The sequence below is a fragment of the Netta rufina genome, assembly GCF_964035555.1.
Source record: "Netta rufina genome assembly, chromosome: 24".
NCBI classification, from domain to species: domain Eukaryota; kingdom Metazoa; phylum Chordata; class Aves; order Anseriformes; family Anatidae; genus Netta; species Netta rufina.
The window spans coordinates 6891064-6908478 of NC_140148.1; positions in this window are offsets into that span (position 1 = coordinate 6891064).

Genomic DNA, 17415 nt, shown 5'->3' on the forward strand with positions numbered 1-17415 from the left:
CTGTGGTGCAGATATCAAATCCCTCTGTACTGAAGCTGCGCTGTGCTCTCTACATCGATGCTATCCTCAGATTTATGCAAGTAGGGAGAAGTTGCTACTAGACGTTAATTCTATTAAAATAAAAGCAAAGGACTTTTTCATGGCTATGAAGAAGGTTGTTCCAGCTTCAAACCGGATCGAGGCTTCACCCGTACAAGCACTATCACCCATTTTCAAGCCACTTTTTCAAAGATCAGTAGAGAATATTTTACAAGTTGTGCAGAAGATCTTCCCGCATGCACAGCTTGCACTAAAGGAGGACCGACAGCAAGGTATAACCACAGCATCCACTTCTTTATAATTCTGCTAAAGCAAAAACTTGTGGTTTGTGCAATCAACTTATACCTTTCAGACGTAATGGTGGTAGAATTTTATTATTTGCATGTGCATGTCTTTTTTTTGGGCAAGTCTGGAATACAACACATAGGTTTTATTGTGGATTCGAAACTGAAATGCCAAATGGAAGCTCTGAATGACTCAATACACAGTAAAGGACGATGCGTTCTCTACTGAAGCATCCTGCTTCTGACGGCAGCTAAGATAATTAGCATTTGTAGAGGTTGACTTGAGGTTTGAAGTATAAGGCACCTATTTTTCTTTAAAAAATCAAAACTCAGATCTTTGGAGGGGAAGCATTTCTAGGTCAATGTTTCTAATTCCTTTCTGAAGAATGTCAGGACCAGGATACAAGTATACCTGGTCTAAGCTAAATATTGTTTTAGCTATCGTCATTTTTAACCAGTCTCCTAATTTAAATGTTTGTGGATCGTACTATACACGTGAGATCAATTAGCATTGATACTTACTAGATGAATGGAATTCTGTGGCCATCACATCCTTTATCCCCGTGCTTTCATTGTGGGAACCTCCTCCAGAAAGAAATGGTCTTGTTTGGTTGTTTTTTTTTTATCTATTTAGCAACTGCAGAAATTGTTCGTAATCTCCTTTATTCTAAGGGGGAGAAAAAAATCACCAAGAGTAGTGCACCTTATACGTACACATCAGTGGGACTTAGTACAGCTTTGTAGGGCCTTGTGCCATCTCCTTAGATCTGTGGTGGGCTGAACTCTAGGAAATAGCTTTCAGTGTGTGCTCTCAAATGAAGAAAGGGTTTTGGCACTGATTTAGAAGCTGTATTAATGGAAGAGAAAGAGACAAAGGCTATTCAGGAAAGTTAACAAATCTCTTTTGCCTTTCAGAGCATTTCAATCCTATTTTGCAAGATGATATGTTTGACAGTGATGACGATGCATCCTTGGTTTCTGGAGATGAATTAAAAGATGGAATGCCTGATGGACCAGAGAAAAAACGCCTCTGTTTCAGCAGGTAAAGAAAGATAGATCCCTGTTACGTTTAAATTCTCAGGTCTGCTGAGTCTTTGTAAACAGTTCCAGCCGTTGAAAGTGCGAGGGGTGGTAGACAAAGGGGCAACATCGAGTTTGTGTGTTGAAGGGGTGCTTGGTATTCACAAGAAGAAAGGGTGGAGGGACTAAAGTTGTAATGAAGTTGCTCTGAATGACCAAATTGAAAAGCCCAGGCTTCTCTTCGTAAACCAAAGTGATCCGTAGACTACCAGAACACGTTGACTTAATCCATGGCATTCTTTGAAAGACTCAAGACCACATAAATGTGCTGTCTGTCCTTTTAGCTAAAAATACTCCAACTTTATGGGTTTGTGTTGCCACCTTTTGCCCTTCTGTTTTCCAGGATTGTTAAACCAGTAGTGAATTATGTAGCAGAAAGAAAACTGAGAAAGGGCTTGTTAAAACACCTTGAGAAAAAATTGAATGGTGTCTTTATTTGTTAAGCCACCAAGTTGTGTTAATCTTGTGATATTTTAGTATGGAAGTCATGCAAGCCCACAGTTGGAAAGTTAGATCATGTTGCCACAGCTGGATCAGTTATTTTTCTCAGTTTCTATTGCTGTGCTGTCCAGAAGATTTTCTGTCCTCTAGAGCAAGGCTAAGTCTCTAGCATCTTTGATTTAAGCCAGCAGAGGTACAGCCTGATTGTAGTGGGGAAACAAATGCTCCTCACCAATTTATTTTTAAATAAAAATAAATTTAAAATAAAGTAAATAATAAATATATAATAAATAATAAATTTATAATAAAGTAAAGCAAGATTGCAGGGATATTTATTTGCAGTCTTGGTTTAGTAAAGAATAGGAAACACAAGGGAAGAAGATGAAACAATTGGAATGAGTGAATAACTTAACTGGAAATCTTACATGTATTTAATGTACCGCTGCCATTTGGATTATTTGGGGAGGGAAAAGAAAGTCTATAGGAAAATTACTTGGAACATCTGTGTGTCTATTCAGCACCTCATTTATAAACTTGTTTTCTTAACTCTTGTTCTAGGAGTGCTTTCTGCGAACCAACATCATGCCAGCCCCGTCTGCTAATAGCAGGAAAAGAAGGGTACGGCCAGGTTTCTTACGTGGCACCCGTGGTGTTGCACGCTTTGGAGAAGTTTCCTGTTCACACCCTGGACCTTTCTGTTCTGCTTACAAACGTTGCACCGCCAGAAGAAATCTGCGGACAGGTATTTTTTTTCTTTTTCTTCTCATCGGATTCACTGACTGTATGTAAAGGATCAATCGAGTTGCAAGTAAGGTGAGCAAAATTCATTGGTAATGGAGGTGGCCTTGTTTTAATGTGCCCGGATGTTTGCTTCTGTCTGAAAATCCCCTTTTCTTTTAGACAGCACCACAAACAATCTGGATGTTGTACATGTCGACATTTTCCATACCCAGTTTTACAGTGAGGCTGTTGCTAGCAGCTCAGGAAGCTGGGCGGTGTTGCTAATAAACATCTCTTTGTGGAAAGAAATGCTGCTCATGTCACTGGGATCCAGAAAGTAGTTCTCATTGCCTCCTAAGACTGTGTGCTCCCAGTAGATGGCTCTGTATCAGACTGCATGTCAGCTACTTTTTGTAGTTTTCTTTTAAATTATATTAGTAAGGCAACCAAGGTTTGGGGCTTCTGTTTGTTTTGTTTTCACACGGACATACACAACTTGTGCTGTTGCAGCATGTGCAATAAAAGCATTAACATTCAGAAAACACTTCATTTGCACGGTGATGTGGTTTTAACTAGAAAAAATGAACAGATTTGGTGTTTTTACTTTTAGGCAGGAAATCCATTTTCTTGTTTGGCATCACTACCTTAAAATATTTTTACCTTTAGTGGAAACGTTTGAGAGCCATACAAGTAAGGACAGACATGTTACACGACTGAATACTGATGTGTCCCTTAAGAGGGACATTTCCTTTCTTTGTTATGCGATGATTGTGGCTGTGGCCATATAGCTACGGTGTCTAGCCACTGCCTGAATATATCCTTCCCATCTTCTGACTAGAGTTCTCCGAATACTGATAATCTGAAAGGGTGCACAGAGAACTTCCTTATGTGAAAGGATGCTTGCCACTCTGTTCACGTAGTTTCATTTCATGGGGCAGTCAGATGGCTATGTAGCTATGTATTAAGAGGTTATTGTACGTGTTTTAGTTTTCTTACCCAAGCTTTCCTTTTCACTAGCTGATCCGAAATGCTCAGAAGACAGCACCAAGCACAATTTATGTCCCAGATATCCATTTATGGTGGGACAACGCTGGACCTGCCTTGAAACTTACTTTTCTAACTCTACTACGTAACATTCCAGCATTTTTGCCAGTTTTGCTGCTTGCTCCATCTGATGTACGTCACTCAGATCTCCCAGAAGAGGTATTTGTCAATACTTTCCTTACTATTTCTTCAGTGTCTTGTAATTTATGAATGCTTTCAGCATCAAAATGCTGTGCTTTCTTAAATGCATGCTGTTATTACACAGGCACCCTAACAAATCACTTAAAATTTGCTTAGAGAAAAAGAATACTGTGAAAGCATCTGCTTAAGGTTTTTTCTGAGTCAAGCAAGTGACTTTCACCCCCCTTCTCACACATGCAAATAATAAATTAATACAATAATTCTGGTGGCTACAAAGTGGTTCAGTCAAGAATATGCAGTGCTTGAAATGACAAGAGGATGTTTTTACTGAAGAGATTTCTTCTGACAGTCTGCCATTCCATGCTATGTTGGGTAAACTGCTAATAATGCAATTTAGTAGAGAATTGAAACACTTTGATTAAAAATAAATAAATAAATCAGTTTCTTTCTTCATATAGGCCAAAGCTTTCCAAGCTGGAAATCTGAGTTCCAATTTCTGCTAAAGTAACTTTGGAATCGGATTCTAGTTGTATTCCTAAATAAACTGTAGTAAAAGTAGGTGCAGAACTTCATTGACTTCTGAGAGTTTACATTAAGGGAAGGTGCCCAAAACAGGTCCACGCTGTTGTCATTCTGATGATTTGGTCTCAGTCATTGGGGGAAGAGAACGGGTCTTACCTAGACGTGTTTATTATCAACTGCTTTGAAAGTGCTTGAGTTCCCACAGAAGTTTTTGTACAGGCTGTAAATTCCTTCTAAAATAAGTAGTGAAATTCCTCACCTACCTTTTAATACTAGAACTTGAAAATGGAGGAAGACGTAGAGGTACTAGCTACTTCAGACACCTTTTGGTAGAGAAATAAAAACTCAGCAAAAAGCCCTCACTTGTCTGCTGAAGCCTTTCTCTTCCCTCGATAGCCATAAAGGTTCTAAGTAAAGGCTGCAGCAAGGCAAGTAAATACAAAGGAGGCGCTGTTGGATGTGGTGAAAGCCATTACTTTATCAGTGTAGCGTACAATCCCTTCAGCGAGCTTTAATTCTACAGGTGATTCTTAAAGGTGATATTTGAATTTGCCGTGCCAGCCTGTGAAAATGTAGCCTTTTAAGGCCAGGAAGATAACTTTTTTCAGTTTGTGTTCTTCAGGTTATTCTTAATTTTAAAAGGTACTCGTCTTTTTGGAATAGAAGATGAGTTTTTTGTGGCCTTAAATCTGAAATGTCTCTCCTCCTTCTGCTTTAGATGCAAAAATTATTTAATACGGAATTTGGAGAAGTGTGCAATATTGAGTTGCCTGGTAGGGCAGAGAGAGCAGCCTTTTTTTGAGGACCTAATTCTAAATGAAGTGGCTAAGCCTCCTGTAAAGAAAAGAGGTGAGGAGGATATGAGAAGTACATCTAAAACTTTCCTATCGAAGTTACTAGCTCTTTGGGCTTTGCTTTGGTGGTCATTTTCTGTCAGTAATTTGTCGTATGCTTGTATTTGAGTACTGTAAATTGGCTAATTTTTCCTGATGAATTGAAGTTGATTGGACATTGGAAGTCGTGCCTGTAGCACCACCAGCTGAGCCTCAGAAGCCACAAGAGTGATCCCCACAAAAGTAGGGATGCTGGAGGAGGAAGAGGAGGATACCTTGCGTGACCTTAGAATTTTCTTGAGGGACGTTACTCACAGACTTGCCACTGACAGACGTTTCAGGGAATTTGCAAAGCCCGTTGACCCACAGAAGGTAAAGTAGTGCTGATCTGTGTGTGTCTGTAACTTCTCAGTGTTCGTATTTCTCAGCGTTTTGGGGAAGGTTCAACTTTGTTTTTAGGGCTGCACTGTAAGGATTTTGCAAGAAGCAGAGGCAGTGCTTTTACTTCTGCTGAATCTCAAATGTCTCTTATGGGATTATTCGCTGAAAGCCCTGGTTTCATTCTAAAAAGCCAGTCCAAATGCCAACACAGTTTGCTCGTGAAAAGGCTTTTATATGTAGGCGTGTCACAGCACTGAAAAGCACAGAGATCTTTCCTTATAATTACAAACAGTATTTACAGGACTACTTGAGTGAAGTCTGAAGCCCTTTCTTGGACTGTCAGTTCCTGTGGGAACAGGAATAGGAGCAGCAGTTTGTAAAAATAAGTTTTGAGATCCTGTTCTCTGTTTCATCTGGAACTCCTCAATAGGAATCAACCATAAGTGCAGTGTGTTTTCTTTTTCCTCCAATTGGCTGCTTAGATGCCTTTCTCTCCTTAATTTATGAGATAAGCCTAAACTAGGGGCGTATATTTCAAAGACAGATGTAACTTGAATATACCTGGGGATCAGCAAAGTCCTCTTCTTGTGGGCATCCACTGGCTTTTCTTCCCCTTTTCTCCTAGGTTCTTGAGCTGTGAAAAATCTAGACAGATACATATGTCCTCATCTGAACTGGTCATTAGTCTCCTCTTCTGGTCTGAGGGAAGAAATGAGCACCTCAGGGCCCAGTTATCTCATTCTAAAGTAGATGCCTGCAATAGGTACTTCACAGGTGCAATTCATGCACCTTTTCCTCAATGTCGACAACAAAGAGAATGCCGGATGGCTTGCTCAGCTTTCACTGTTGTGATTTTCTGAAGCAAAGTGAAATGAATCTCCCACCCTCAGTGTTTCTTCTCTACCATGCACGTGCTTCTGACCTCCCTACTTCTTGTTGTCCTCTCCTAGCCGCTCTAATGAAAAATGAAAGAGCCTTTCCATTTTTGAGAAGCAAACTGGTAAATTTCAGTATCTTCTGATGCATCGCAAATGTTCAGGGTTTTTAGGAAGTCGTTTATTTAAAGTTTTCAGAATAATTTTGGTAGACAGTGTGCAAGGTTAAGAAAACCTCTGAATGCTTGTATTTGATCTGCAGGTACCTGACTATGCCACAAGGATTAAAGAGCCGATGGATCTTTCAACAGTTCTGACTCAAATTGACTCGCGCCAGTACCTCGCTGCAGGAGACTAGCTGAAGGACATCGATCTAATCTGTAACAATGCCTTAGAGTACTACCCGGGTCAAAGATCTACAGGTGAGGATGTGCTTTTTAGCCCTAGTTTAAAAAATCCGTCAAACATATAGATGGATAAATGCTGTGTGCAGACAATAGACTATGGATGGATTAGATGATTTTGGACATCCACAGAGAACATCTCTTACCACATTGTAAATATTTTATCATTTTGCTACTTGGGCATGGAATTGTGATATAAGTGTTCCCCAGGAACTAATGCTTTTGTTTTAATTAACTTCGATGTTGTTATGCTGAAAATATTCACTGAGAGAACCTTTCGGAACCAAGCTATGAAGAAAGCAATTTTCTTCTGTGATCAAAACAGTTTCATTGGTTGGTAGACAACATTCAGTTAAAGTGTGTAAAATTTCAGATCGTCACAGCGCCTATGTTTTGCAAGACACTGCATATTCAATGGTGAGGAACGAAAGGGATACAGAGTTTGGACGACTTTGTGAACAAATTAAAGAATCTCGTGAGAAAAGAGGTACGTGCTTTAACGTTAAGGATTTGAAGACTTGTCTCTGCATTTGTAACTGAAAATGCACGACGAAGATCTTTGGTATCTATTCTTTCTTGCAAGGTTGCACCTCTGCAGCGTGTGCTCCATGCGACAACTCCAAGTCACCACAGCAGAACCCTGCTACTGAAGACGAGAAACCAGATGAAAAGAGTAATGAAAATGAGGAGATGCCAGCGGCACCTGTAGATGCCAGTACATCCATTTCTAATGGCAAGTTGCATTTTATTCAGCTGCTCTTGTCATTCATACCTTCTCCGTTCTTGAGGCGCAACAGGTGTCTCTGATGCCTGGCTCTTTATGGCAGAGGTAGTTTGTTTTCAAATTGACTTCCAAATGGGAGAGAGAAATCCAGAGGTCATTCATTCAATATAGTGATGAATTAAAGTTCAAAGAAAGTTGGTTCATTTGATGTACTCTTACTGGAACTTCATTTTGTAAACAGAACGACCCCCCACTCAAGGATATCACAGCTTCCCTCCCGTACTAAAAATGATAGTACTCACCCTTGTAGGAGCAGCAATGTGAAGAAGGTCAAGGGCAGTAAGAAGGGTTCGAAGCTTTGATATAACAAGCCTTACACTTTTGTTGACAGAGCTCCTAATAAGCATCTTTAGCAAGGTCTGGAGATGGGAGAAAAACTCAAACTAGATTTTAATTCTAGGATGTATAATGTCAAGCTTGACTGTTCCTCTGAACAGTCAATTGAATTTAAATTTTTTTAATTTAAATTAATTAGTTTAGTTTTTTTAATTTAAATTCAGTTGAATTTAAAGTTTTTTTTGTTGTTGTTGTTTTTCACGAAACACTAGTTTTATGTGAAAGGTTTTGCTGCAATATCTTTTTGCCAAGGATATTAAGCTTAAGTTATCCACAAGAAAACGGTGGGGAGAGGGAAGCTTTAGTTTTGAAAGCTTTTTTTTTTTTTTTTTTTTCTCTCCAGGTTTTTCTTGAGCACAGCAGCATTTCAGTGTCTGCCTGCCATTAGTTGCCCCACTACCAAGTCAGGAGGGTCAATTAAACTTGCGTGAGGCAGAATTTCTTTATCTGAATCTACGTGGTTCACATAAATATATTCTTGTTTCCTTCTTTCCCTAGGATTATTCTTCTCCCAGTATCGAATGTTTCAACGGACACCGTTTAAGATCAATGAGCAAAAGCATCCTGCGGTGTTCAGTCTCCAGCTTTGAAGAAAGTATGGCGATACTGAGGGGAAATGTCAAGAGAAGACGCTTTTCAAGGTACTGTATTTCTATATGTTCAATCTCTGTTCGATTTGTAGATTGAAAAGCAAGAGAGAAAGCATGTGCAGTGAGTTGTGGCCTGATAAACCTCCGGCTAAAATCAGCAGAGGCCTAAGAGCATGCTGATGGCGTACGAGTACCTTAAAACTAGAATCCCTCTTCTCAGTGAAAGTCTTCCGCTTTTCTAAAAAAAACTGTTTTTTTCCCCAACCCCTTTGAGGTGTTGTTGTGGTTTAACCCGGCCGGCAGCTAAACACCACACAGCCCTTCTCCAACCCTCCCACCTCCCTCTCTGGGATGGAGGAGAGAAACGGGACAGTGAAGCCCGCGAGTTGAGATAAAGACAGTTTATTAAGACAGGAAAATAATAATGATGATGATGATGATGATAGTACTGCTACTAGTAATGTGTACAAAACAAGTGATGTACAATGCAGTTGCTCACTACCCGCTGACCAGTGCCCAGCGTAACCCCTAGCAGCCCGGCTGCCCCGCCCTATCCATGGTGCAGCGTGTTGCCATAAGGCATAGAATTCTTTGGCCAGTTGGGGTCGGCCATCCTGAGTCTGTCCCCTCGCAGCTGTTGCTGTGCGCCGATTCTGATCGCTAGTAGGACAGTGAGACACCGAAAGGTCCTTGGCTTGTTGTAAGTACTGCTCTGCAGCAATTGAAACATCGGGGTGGTATCAGCACTCTTCTAAACATCCTTTCACACATCCTCAGCCAAAACATAGCAACCTACCCGCTACTAGGAGGAGAACTAACTCTGTCCTAACTGAAACCAGGACATGTATCTTTTCCACTTGGGTGCTATTGCTCATAATTTTGAGAATTCAACATGAGCAAGCTAGGAAATGTGGGTACATACAGAACCGCGTGTATATGGTACGCAACAGACTTGGGATGTGGATTCTGCGTGAGGCCTACAGGCTTCTCTTTGTATACCATGGAGCACTGGCTTGTAAACATGGTGAAATTTCCCATCCTTGATGGGTCTAATACAACAAGTCTTTTCTCCCTTCTCTGCCCTGTCCTCTTTCTTAATGTAGGCAGTTGAGAAAGCCAAAATTGGAACGAAAAAAAGAATATAACACAGGTAAGTGGCTGTAAGTCCCCGGGATACCTATTTGCGCTGGTTACTGAAGAGGATGGCACTTGGTCACTCCATGGCTTTCATTTGGCCCCAAAGCCTTCTGTAGTCAGCTGAATTCACTCCTCAGTGACTTTTCTGTGAAGAGAGGTAGGTGCAAATAGGAGATTTTATGAATTCCTTGGGGAGGGAGCAGTGTGAATTGCAGCTTGGTAGGCACAAAGCAAACTGTTCTAATTGTGCAAAGGAAATCGATACTTGATAAGTTCAAACTTAGTTTTATAGCTGGCAAGCACAAAAGTAAACCTTAGCTGTGATCCTAGCAGCACAGTGGTGTAGCTCTTCCCTTCCCCTTGTCCTCTTGGCTCTTTTAATGACAGTGCAAGCAACAAACCTGTGCCAAAGGGTGCTGTATGGCAAACAATGGGCAGGCTTTTTTCTAAAAAGCACGAGTTTGAGTTATCTGGTGTTTGGGTGTTTCTCTTGAAACGATTCTTCCCTCCTTGAGCTGTTAGATCCTAATGCAGGAAATGGAAGTGCTGCATGCATAAACAGAGTAATCAAACATACACCTCTTAGGAAGAGGCTTGCAATGTCATAGTGTTTGTTTTGAGCACTGTTAGATACAGTTTGACATGACTGGAGTGAAAACACCTTAGAGAAAGGTGTTGATTGTTCTCACTTTTCCAAGACAGAAATAACTGGAGTAGATTTCCCTCCTGCATGGAACAAAAGTTGCACGTTTGTTTTTGTCTGGCTAGCTTTCAGTCTCTTTAAAAATTTCCCTACAGGTCCCAGTTTTAAGTAGACAGTTTAAACGTGCAGAGCGATAAAGAAGTGGAATGCAGTGGTTGTGACACCAACTTCTGATCTGAAATGTAAAGAAAACTCAATCCACTTCAGGGTGCCTTTTTTGTTTGTCTGTTTCCATTTTACAAGAGCAACGGTGAAATAAGGAGAATCCCATCTTCACTGTTTCAAAATCCTTTGTTTCTGCGTTTCAGTCACCAGAACATTGAGGAGTAGAGCTGGTGCAAAAACTGTGAGACAAGTCCACGGAGAAAACAGGGACTTGGAGCTGCGCCGCAGCTGTAGAGTCGGACACAGTCGGTACTCGACTACTAACTCGTCCATTCTATTTGACAAACTTATGACAAAGTAAGTCATCTTTTCTTGCAGACCTCTTAGAATGATCTTTCTTAGCAAGCCTTTGCACTATGGCATGATGTTGGCCTCGACTTGCTCTTTATTTTGACAGCAAAGAGGTATGGCTGCTCCTGGCATTTCCTTCATGTTTACAGGGAGACACCGTTACCTGGCTAGATAAACAGATTTTCTTGAAGGTGCTATTTCAGCATATAAGAATTGATTTAAAAAACAACAACAAAAGTGCTTCATGGCTTGCTAGTTTTGTAATCTCACATTTCTCCAGGAATACTTGATTTGCTGCATTTCACCATTACACTCGTCAGCGCCGCTGATTCTGGTTTATCACTATTTGCATTGCAAATCTCCTTGTCCAAAGCTTAAACTGATGTATGCACTGCTTGAAAACAAAACCTGAAGTTGCAGAGCAGTAGACTCAAGTCATTATGCTAGCCGCTGTGTAACCATACTGCTTTCCAAACATAACATGTCCAGCTTATTTTGTTTCTATGAAGAGTTTAAACGGCTCCCGTTAAGCAAAGATGTCCCCACACTGATACTATTAAGCAAGGATTCCACCTCCTTTGGCTGAGGTCTGCTCCCTTACTCACATTCGAACATTCATCCAAGTAGCCTGCAATTCCACACTCTCGGGGGAAAGTCCATAGAATAGAAAAGGTTCCTCCAGTCTCTTCCTCAGCCTTTTTTTGAAGCATGCAATAAAGCAAAACATTCACAGGCTGCCCTTCCATGCAAAACAAGGCAAATTAGTAAGACAGGAGCCACAAAACTGATTGTCCTTTAAAGTTAAAATGAGATTTGAAATAGATCGAGTTAGCAAGTGTTGTAAGTCTGTAGCTAAGTCTGGTTTTGCCAATGCAGCACAATTCCCTATCACGTCGCCAGAGCTGCTTCTGTAGCTCCAAGAAGCAAAACTGCTTTGACAAAATACTGTGTCATCAAAGCATTCGTTGGCTCAGTAGGCACGGCTCAGGTTCAACAAGTTTGTGAAAAAATGAGTACTAACAGAAGCAGCAGGGTCCAAAGAAACACTTTATGTCCCCACTGCGAAATGAGGGGCTTTACCTTGAGTGTTATGCACCCTGTCAATAGAAAAGCACTGTAACAGAATCTGCCACGGCAGTTTGCATGTTACTGAAAGACCATCAGAGTGGGACTGCAGCAAGATCATTGCGAAGTTACAAAAAAAACATGTGGGGGTGGGAGTTTAGTTGCGTTAGATAACACAATCTTAGATAAAGATTTTGGTCTTAACGTAAAAGTAAGGATGTCTACTGATCTCTTCAACTCCAACAACTGAAGCCCAAGTCTGAAAAATCGCCTTTAAGAATGCAAAGAAAATATTTAACTCTTCTGTATGTTCATACTTTGCTATCAAGCAAAGGAATGAATGCTGATGCCTTAACTATGTAGGGCTGTAGCTTACAGAGAGACTACACCTTCCTGTTTTTTTCCCTTTAAAAACGTTAAATGCACGTGAAATTATTTGGGGGTGTTTTCACATGCAAAGCCTAATGCAGTGCATGCAAGCCCTGTCATCTTCTTCCTCTAGTAGTGTCGCGTTAAGGGGTGTAGCCGATTGACCGTCATGGGTCCCGTCGGATTCAGGGTGCTGAACTATCACGGTCACGGATTCACCAACAACGCAGTACGGCCTCGCTCTAGTCGCATTCAAGGAGAACTCTCACAGCTAGGAAGAATGCAATTAAGTGCAATTTCTTACGGCGACAGGTACACAGGTTCTTTGGATTGTCAGTGATAAATTCACTGTCTGCAAAAGCAAGCTAGCATGCATGAAATGCACAGGTACACAGCCTAGGTATTAAGACATTAAAAAGCATCAAAACTCTAGAGATTTCTAAGATTCCACAGAGACGCCTGGTATAAGCAAGCGTTCAGATCTTACCCCACGGCGTCCCAATGGAGTGGGGGTGGGGGAGTGAGAGGCTCAGCCTGTCGAATGATGTCAGAAGGAATCCTTCCTGATAGTATCTTCCCTAACATCCCCTTTCTCTTAAAGCAAGTGATATTATTTTCTATCTTTAAGGTGGAGCTTGAGTGACTCTAGTCATGCATATCTTGGTTGTGCTTGGTAGAAATGATCTCACTTGCGTTTAAAGGTACAGGCTCTGAGAAATTCCGAGGGCGTGCTCAGTGAGGGGTGGTTGCACCTTGGAGGCGGGTAGCTTTTGGGATGGAGGTGTGCTTATGATGCCTAGTCGCTTAAGGCAATTACTCCACAAGTAGTAACTTAGTGTTGATTTAACTACAGCATATCTAAAACACAAGAAGGATGTTAGTATGGAAGAAGCCGATGAAACCAGTCCTTAAATCTTACTACTTATTGTGCGTGAGCAGACTGGCGTGAGTTTTAGCTATACTGGCAAATATCAAACCACACCTGTGTCGTCCCAGAGCTGGGAAAAAAAAAAAACAAACAAAAACAAGGAAATGTTGAAGCAAATAGGGAGGCCTGTAGCTTGTGCAGTCTTTTAGCTGAGAAAATAAAGAAGGAGAGAGACAGGTAGCCTTGAGCTAGCAGAAGCAAGGAAGAGAAGGGCTAAAAGGGAAAAAACAGGAAGGAGAACACCAGCTCCAGACTGACCTATAGTAACCTTTTTCTCATTAAGGGTCATTAGCACATTAAAAATCACACCTGTCAAAATGCTAATCTATGCTAATGTGGGATTCGGTGTGTGTCCCCCCTCTCCTGTTCCCCCTCCCCCCCGGTATTCCTCTGTAATGCACAAGCTCAGTGGAGATAAGTTAGGTGAGCTGTAATAACCAATCCAAAGGAGCCAAAGAGAGAGTTTTCACAAGTTTCCTGTGTATAAATGACGGTGATTCGAGTCAGAGGTGTGCTTGCTTTGCGAAAGATGGCCAAGTGCCTGACTCTGCAGCGTTCTATAAGTAATTATATAATTAAAAGACCTTCGTGTGCATTCCGACTCTGGGTGCTTATTGGCGCGGTGCACTCTGCACGAACCTGCGGACAACATCTGTACTCAGTGTCATGCCTACAGACAACCCTTTACTGTTGGGACCTGCATATTTTTCTGTGCATTCAACACAAACCCTTCGGCACAACTAGTTAACCACGTAGCTGCCAGTCCACCACTCAGTTGCACTTGTGAAGAGGAAAAGCTATTTCCATCTACTGTAGGAGCACATCCTCTAAATGCAGGCTTCACTCAGCTGGTCATTTACTGCAGGACAAGATTTGAAAACTGTTGTTGAGTTCTGGGTTTCCTGCTTACAGGAAAAATTAAGTGCTAGATCGCCCTCTACTCCGCTTTGTCTGCTGCATTTAATGGAGATTAAACTGATTTCATTTGCTCCTCCGTTTATGGACAATGAGCTGAAGGAACAGGTACAGCACATTAGCCTGGAATGCCTTCCCTCCCAACCAAAGTAAACTGGAGCTGTAACTAAAACAAGCAGAAGCAAGGCTTCCGTGTTTTCAGCTGAATAAAGTTCCAACAAAATCATCCTCTGGGATTTGAAGCTTACTTCACATGACATGCCAACGACTCTTTTCCCTCCATTGTAAAGCGGATCCCTGCTGTTAGTTGCTCTAGAAGCAAAGGAATCATCGGTTTGGTTAACAAATAGCCGCTTCTGCAAACGAGAAGTGTTGTGCTGTCTCTTCCCTTTGAATGACTCCACACTTCTCATCAGCTACTGGATTGCTGACCTAGAATCAGAGAACATCCCAAGGTGGAAAGGACTCCCAATAATCACCAAGTCCAACTCGTGGCTCCACACAGGACCACCCCAAAGTGAGACCCGATGTCTGAGAGCATTGTTCAACACTTGTTGACCTCCGTCAGGCTCGGTGCCATGAGCAGTGCCCTGGGCAGCTGTCTCAGTAGCCAGCCACCCCCTCAGCGCAGCACCTGAGGCGCACGGGGCTCGGCGGGGCGGCCCGGGAGGGGAGGACGGCGGGGCGAAGTGGCAGCTCCCTCAGAGCTGTCTCCCCGCCGCCTCGGCCGCATGTCGTGGCTTTTTCGTGTCGGGGCTTTTTCATGTCGTGCCCTCGGTCTCTCGCCGTGGGTGAGATGCTGCTCCCCAGCGCGGAGCCCTTGCGCGCGGGGCCTGCCCGCGGCAGCGGCGGGAGGGAAACCCCAACCCCAAAGCCCTCCCGGCAGGGAGAGCTCGGGGTGAGGGCCGATCCGGCACCGACAGTAAACACACGCCGGAGGAAACGCTCTGGTTTTAGCCATGAGCAGCGCGGCCAGGTTCAAAAGGCGTCACGCTGGAGCTCCGAGTTCGGCGGCGTTCCGAGGCCGTTGTGGCGGTTGTGGAGACGGCCCCGGCTGAGGTGGCTGCTGCTGTCGCTGCTGTCCCCTCTGTCCCTGCTGTTGCCGCTGTTCCCGGACCTTGGAGACCCCCGGCGGCTCCCTGTGCCAGGCCCTGTGGCCCCGGAGAGCTGCCCGCCGCCTCGTCGGCCAGCCCGGCAGCAATCCTGCCAGCACAGAATAGCCCACTGCGTTTCAGGGTAAAGTGACAATTAATTTCTATTTCCTGGCCTGGGTGCTGCTTTCTTCTTTAAGGAAGCTTCAAGGTTAAAGGTTCAACTCAGTTATGTCAGGGTTCAACTCCGTTTTGTGAAGGGGCTCTTGTACGAAAGCTTAAGCTGGGATTGACTCTCTGCTAAGCGGAGGCCAAACGTGGACCTACTGAGAAGCAGGTCCTAAGTGATAACATTTTCTAAAGAGACTGCTAAACACATCTGAACAGTGCTGCTGCAGAACTCTGAATGGGGGGGATAGCAACTGTCTTAACTGATCTGGAATCTTGAATTTACTTTTCAATGGACAAGAGGTGTGTCTCTCAAGGCAAACAAAGAGAGGAGTAACACCCTCTCTTGTCACTCATGTCAACATAAATTTATGCTCAGAGCGTAGGTGTAGGAACAGCATCGGTATGTATATGGAACATCGAGAGAGGAAGCTCTATCAGTATTTACAGTTTTTCTACTACCTTGCCAGAGAGACGTCATCTCCAAATGAGAAATGGATGTATTTTGAAACAGTGGTGGTGGATCAGATTTCTTCTTTCTAGTGTTAATATTTGCTCTTGAATCGTACTTAATACCTGGTAACACCTCAATCAGTTGTCAAAAATAAACTTAAAAATGTGTAAGGCTTATCTCATTGGTCAGTATAAAGACCAAGGTCTTCCCTTCCCTTCCCTTCCCTTCCCTTCCCTTCCCTTCCCTTCCCTTCCCTTCCCTTCCCTTCCCTTCCCTTCCCTTCCCTTCCCTTCCCTTCCCTTCCCTTCCCTTCCCTTCCCTTCCCTTCCCTTCCCTTCCCTTCCCTTCCCTTCCCTTCCCTTCCCTTCCCTTCCCTTCCCTTCCCTTCCCTTCCCTTCCCTTCCCTTCCCTTCCCTTCCCTTCCCTTCCCTTCCCTTCCCTTCCCTTCCCTTCCCTTCCCTTCCCTTTTTTTTCTTCCTTTCCTTTCCTTTCCTTTCCTTTCCTTTCCTTTCCTTTCCTTTCCTTTCCTTTCCTTTCCTTTCCTTTCCTTTCCTTTCCTTTCCTTTCCTTTCCTTTCCTTTCCTTTCCTTTCCTTTCCTTTCCTTTCCTTTCCTTTCCTTTCCTTTCCTTTCCTTTCCCCCCAGTATTGTTTTTCTGTTCTCCTTCTCACTGCAGTCTTGATTTTGTTTCTTGTCCCTTAAGTATGTTTCCAATGTGTTGCTGAAACATTTTCCCTTTCAATCCTAAAAAAGGAGCTGTCACTGGTGAAGATCGGAGCTTATCCCTGAGCCCAGGAGCTGTCACCTTAGTCTTCCAATCGGACAAGGACGACTTCATTTCTCATGTAAATGCATTTGTCAGGTTTGCGTATTGTTTTTTCAGGAATGGAAAGTGTGTATAGAATGGATTTAAAATCAATTTTAAATGTAAAATGTCAAGGCAAAAAAGTTCTAATTACAACCTCTGCACACAATTTGCCAGCTGTGGGACTAGGAGTTTTCTTATTTACTGTGTTTTGTTTAACGTGTCTGAAGTTTAATGGACAGCAATCAAGGCGTGCTAGAAATCTGAAAGCACTTTATGCTTTGTTCTCTCCGTCATTTTGGTATAACAAACTAGCTTATGTTTTAAACCCTCCATGAGGTTAGTGGTTTCCCTAAAGGTAACAAGTCCCTGTGTGCTACAGTAAGACAGTAACAAAACATGAAGTATAGAAGTTCATCCTGTCATTATTCAGCTTCTGCCTATGGACACACAACTACGCTTATTTAAAGCGGTATCACCTTGAAACCTAATCAGCATTTTAAAAAGGACTTTGTAGCAGTTATTGGCTTTTGTCCTGGAGGGCTGAGGTTTGTTTTGTTTTGTTTTACATTCAGCATTTCCATTTCTAGCTTACATTCCCCTGTTGTTTTGCATGAGGAAAACGTGCAACTTTAGAAAGGAGAACGGAAAGAGCTGCTTTTTAGTCTAACTTTTCAGTTTTTCGTAGGAGTTTTAAATGTGGTAGGAGTAAAACACCAGAAGTACTGCTGCCAAAGTTATATTCAAACTCGTCTTTCTTGGAGAAGCAGAAGAAGCCCAGGGAGAAATAAATTTGCAAACATGCTCTTCATGCTCTCCTTTCCCAAGATTTCTCTGAGATATAGCCCATC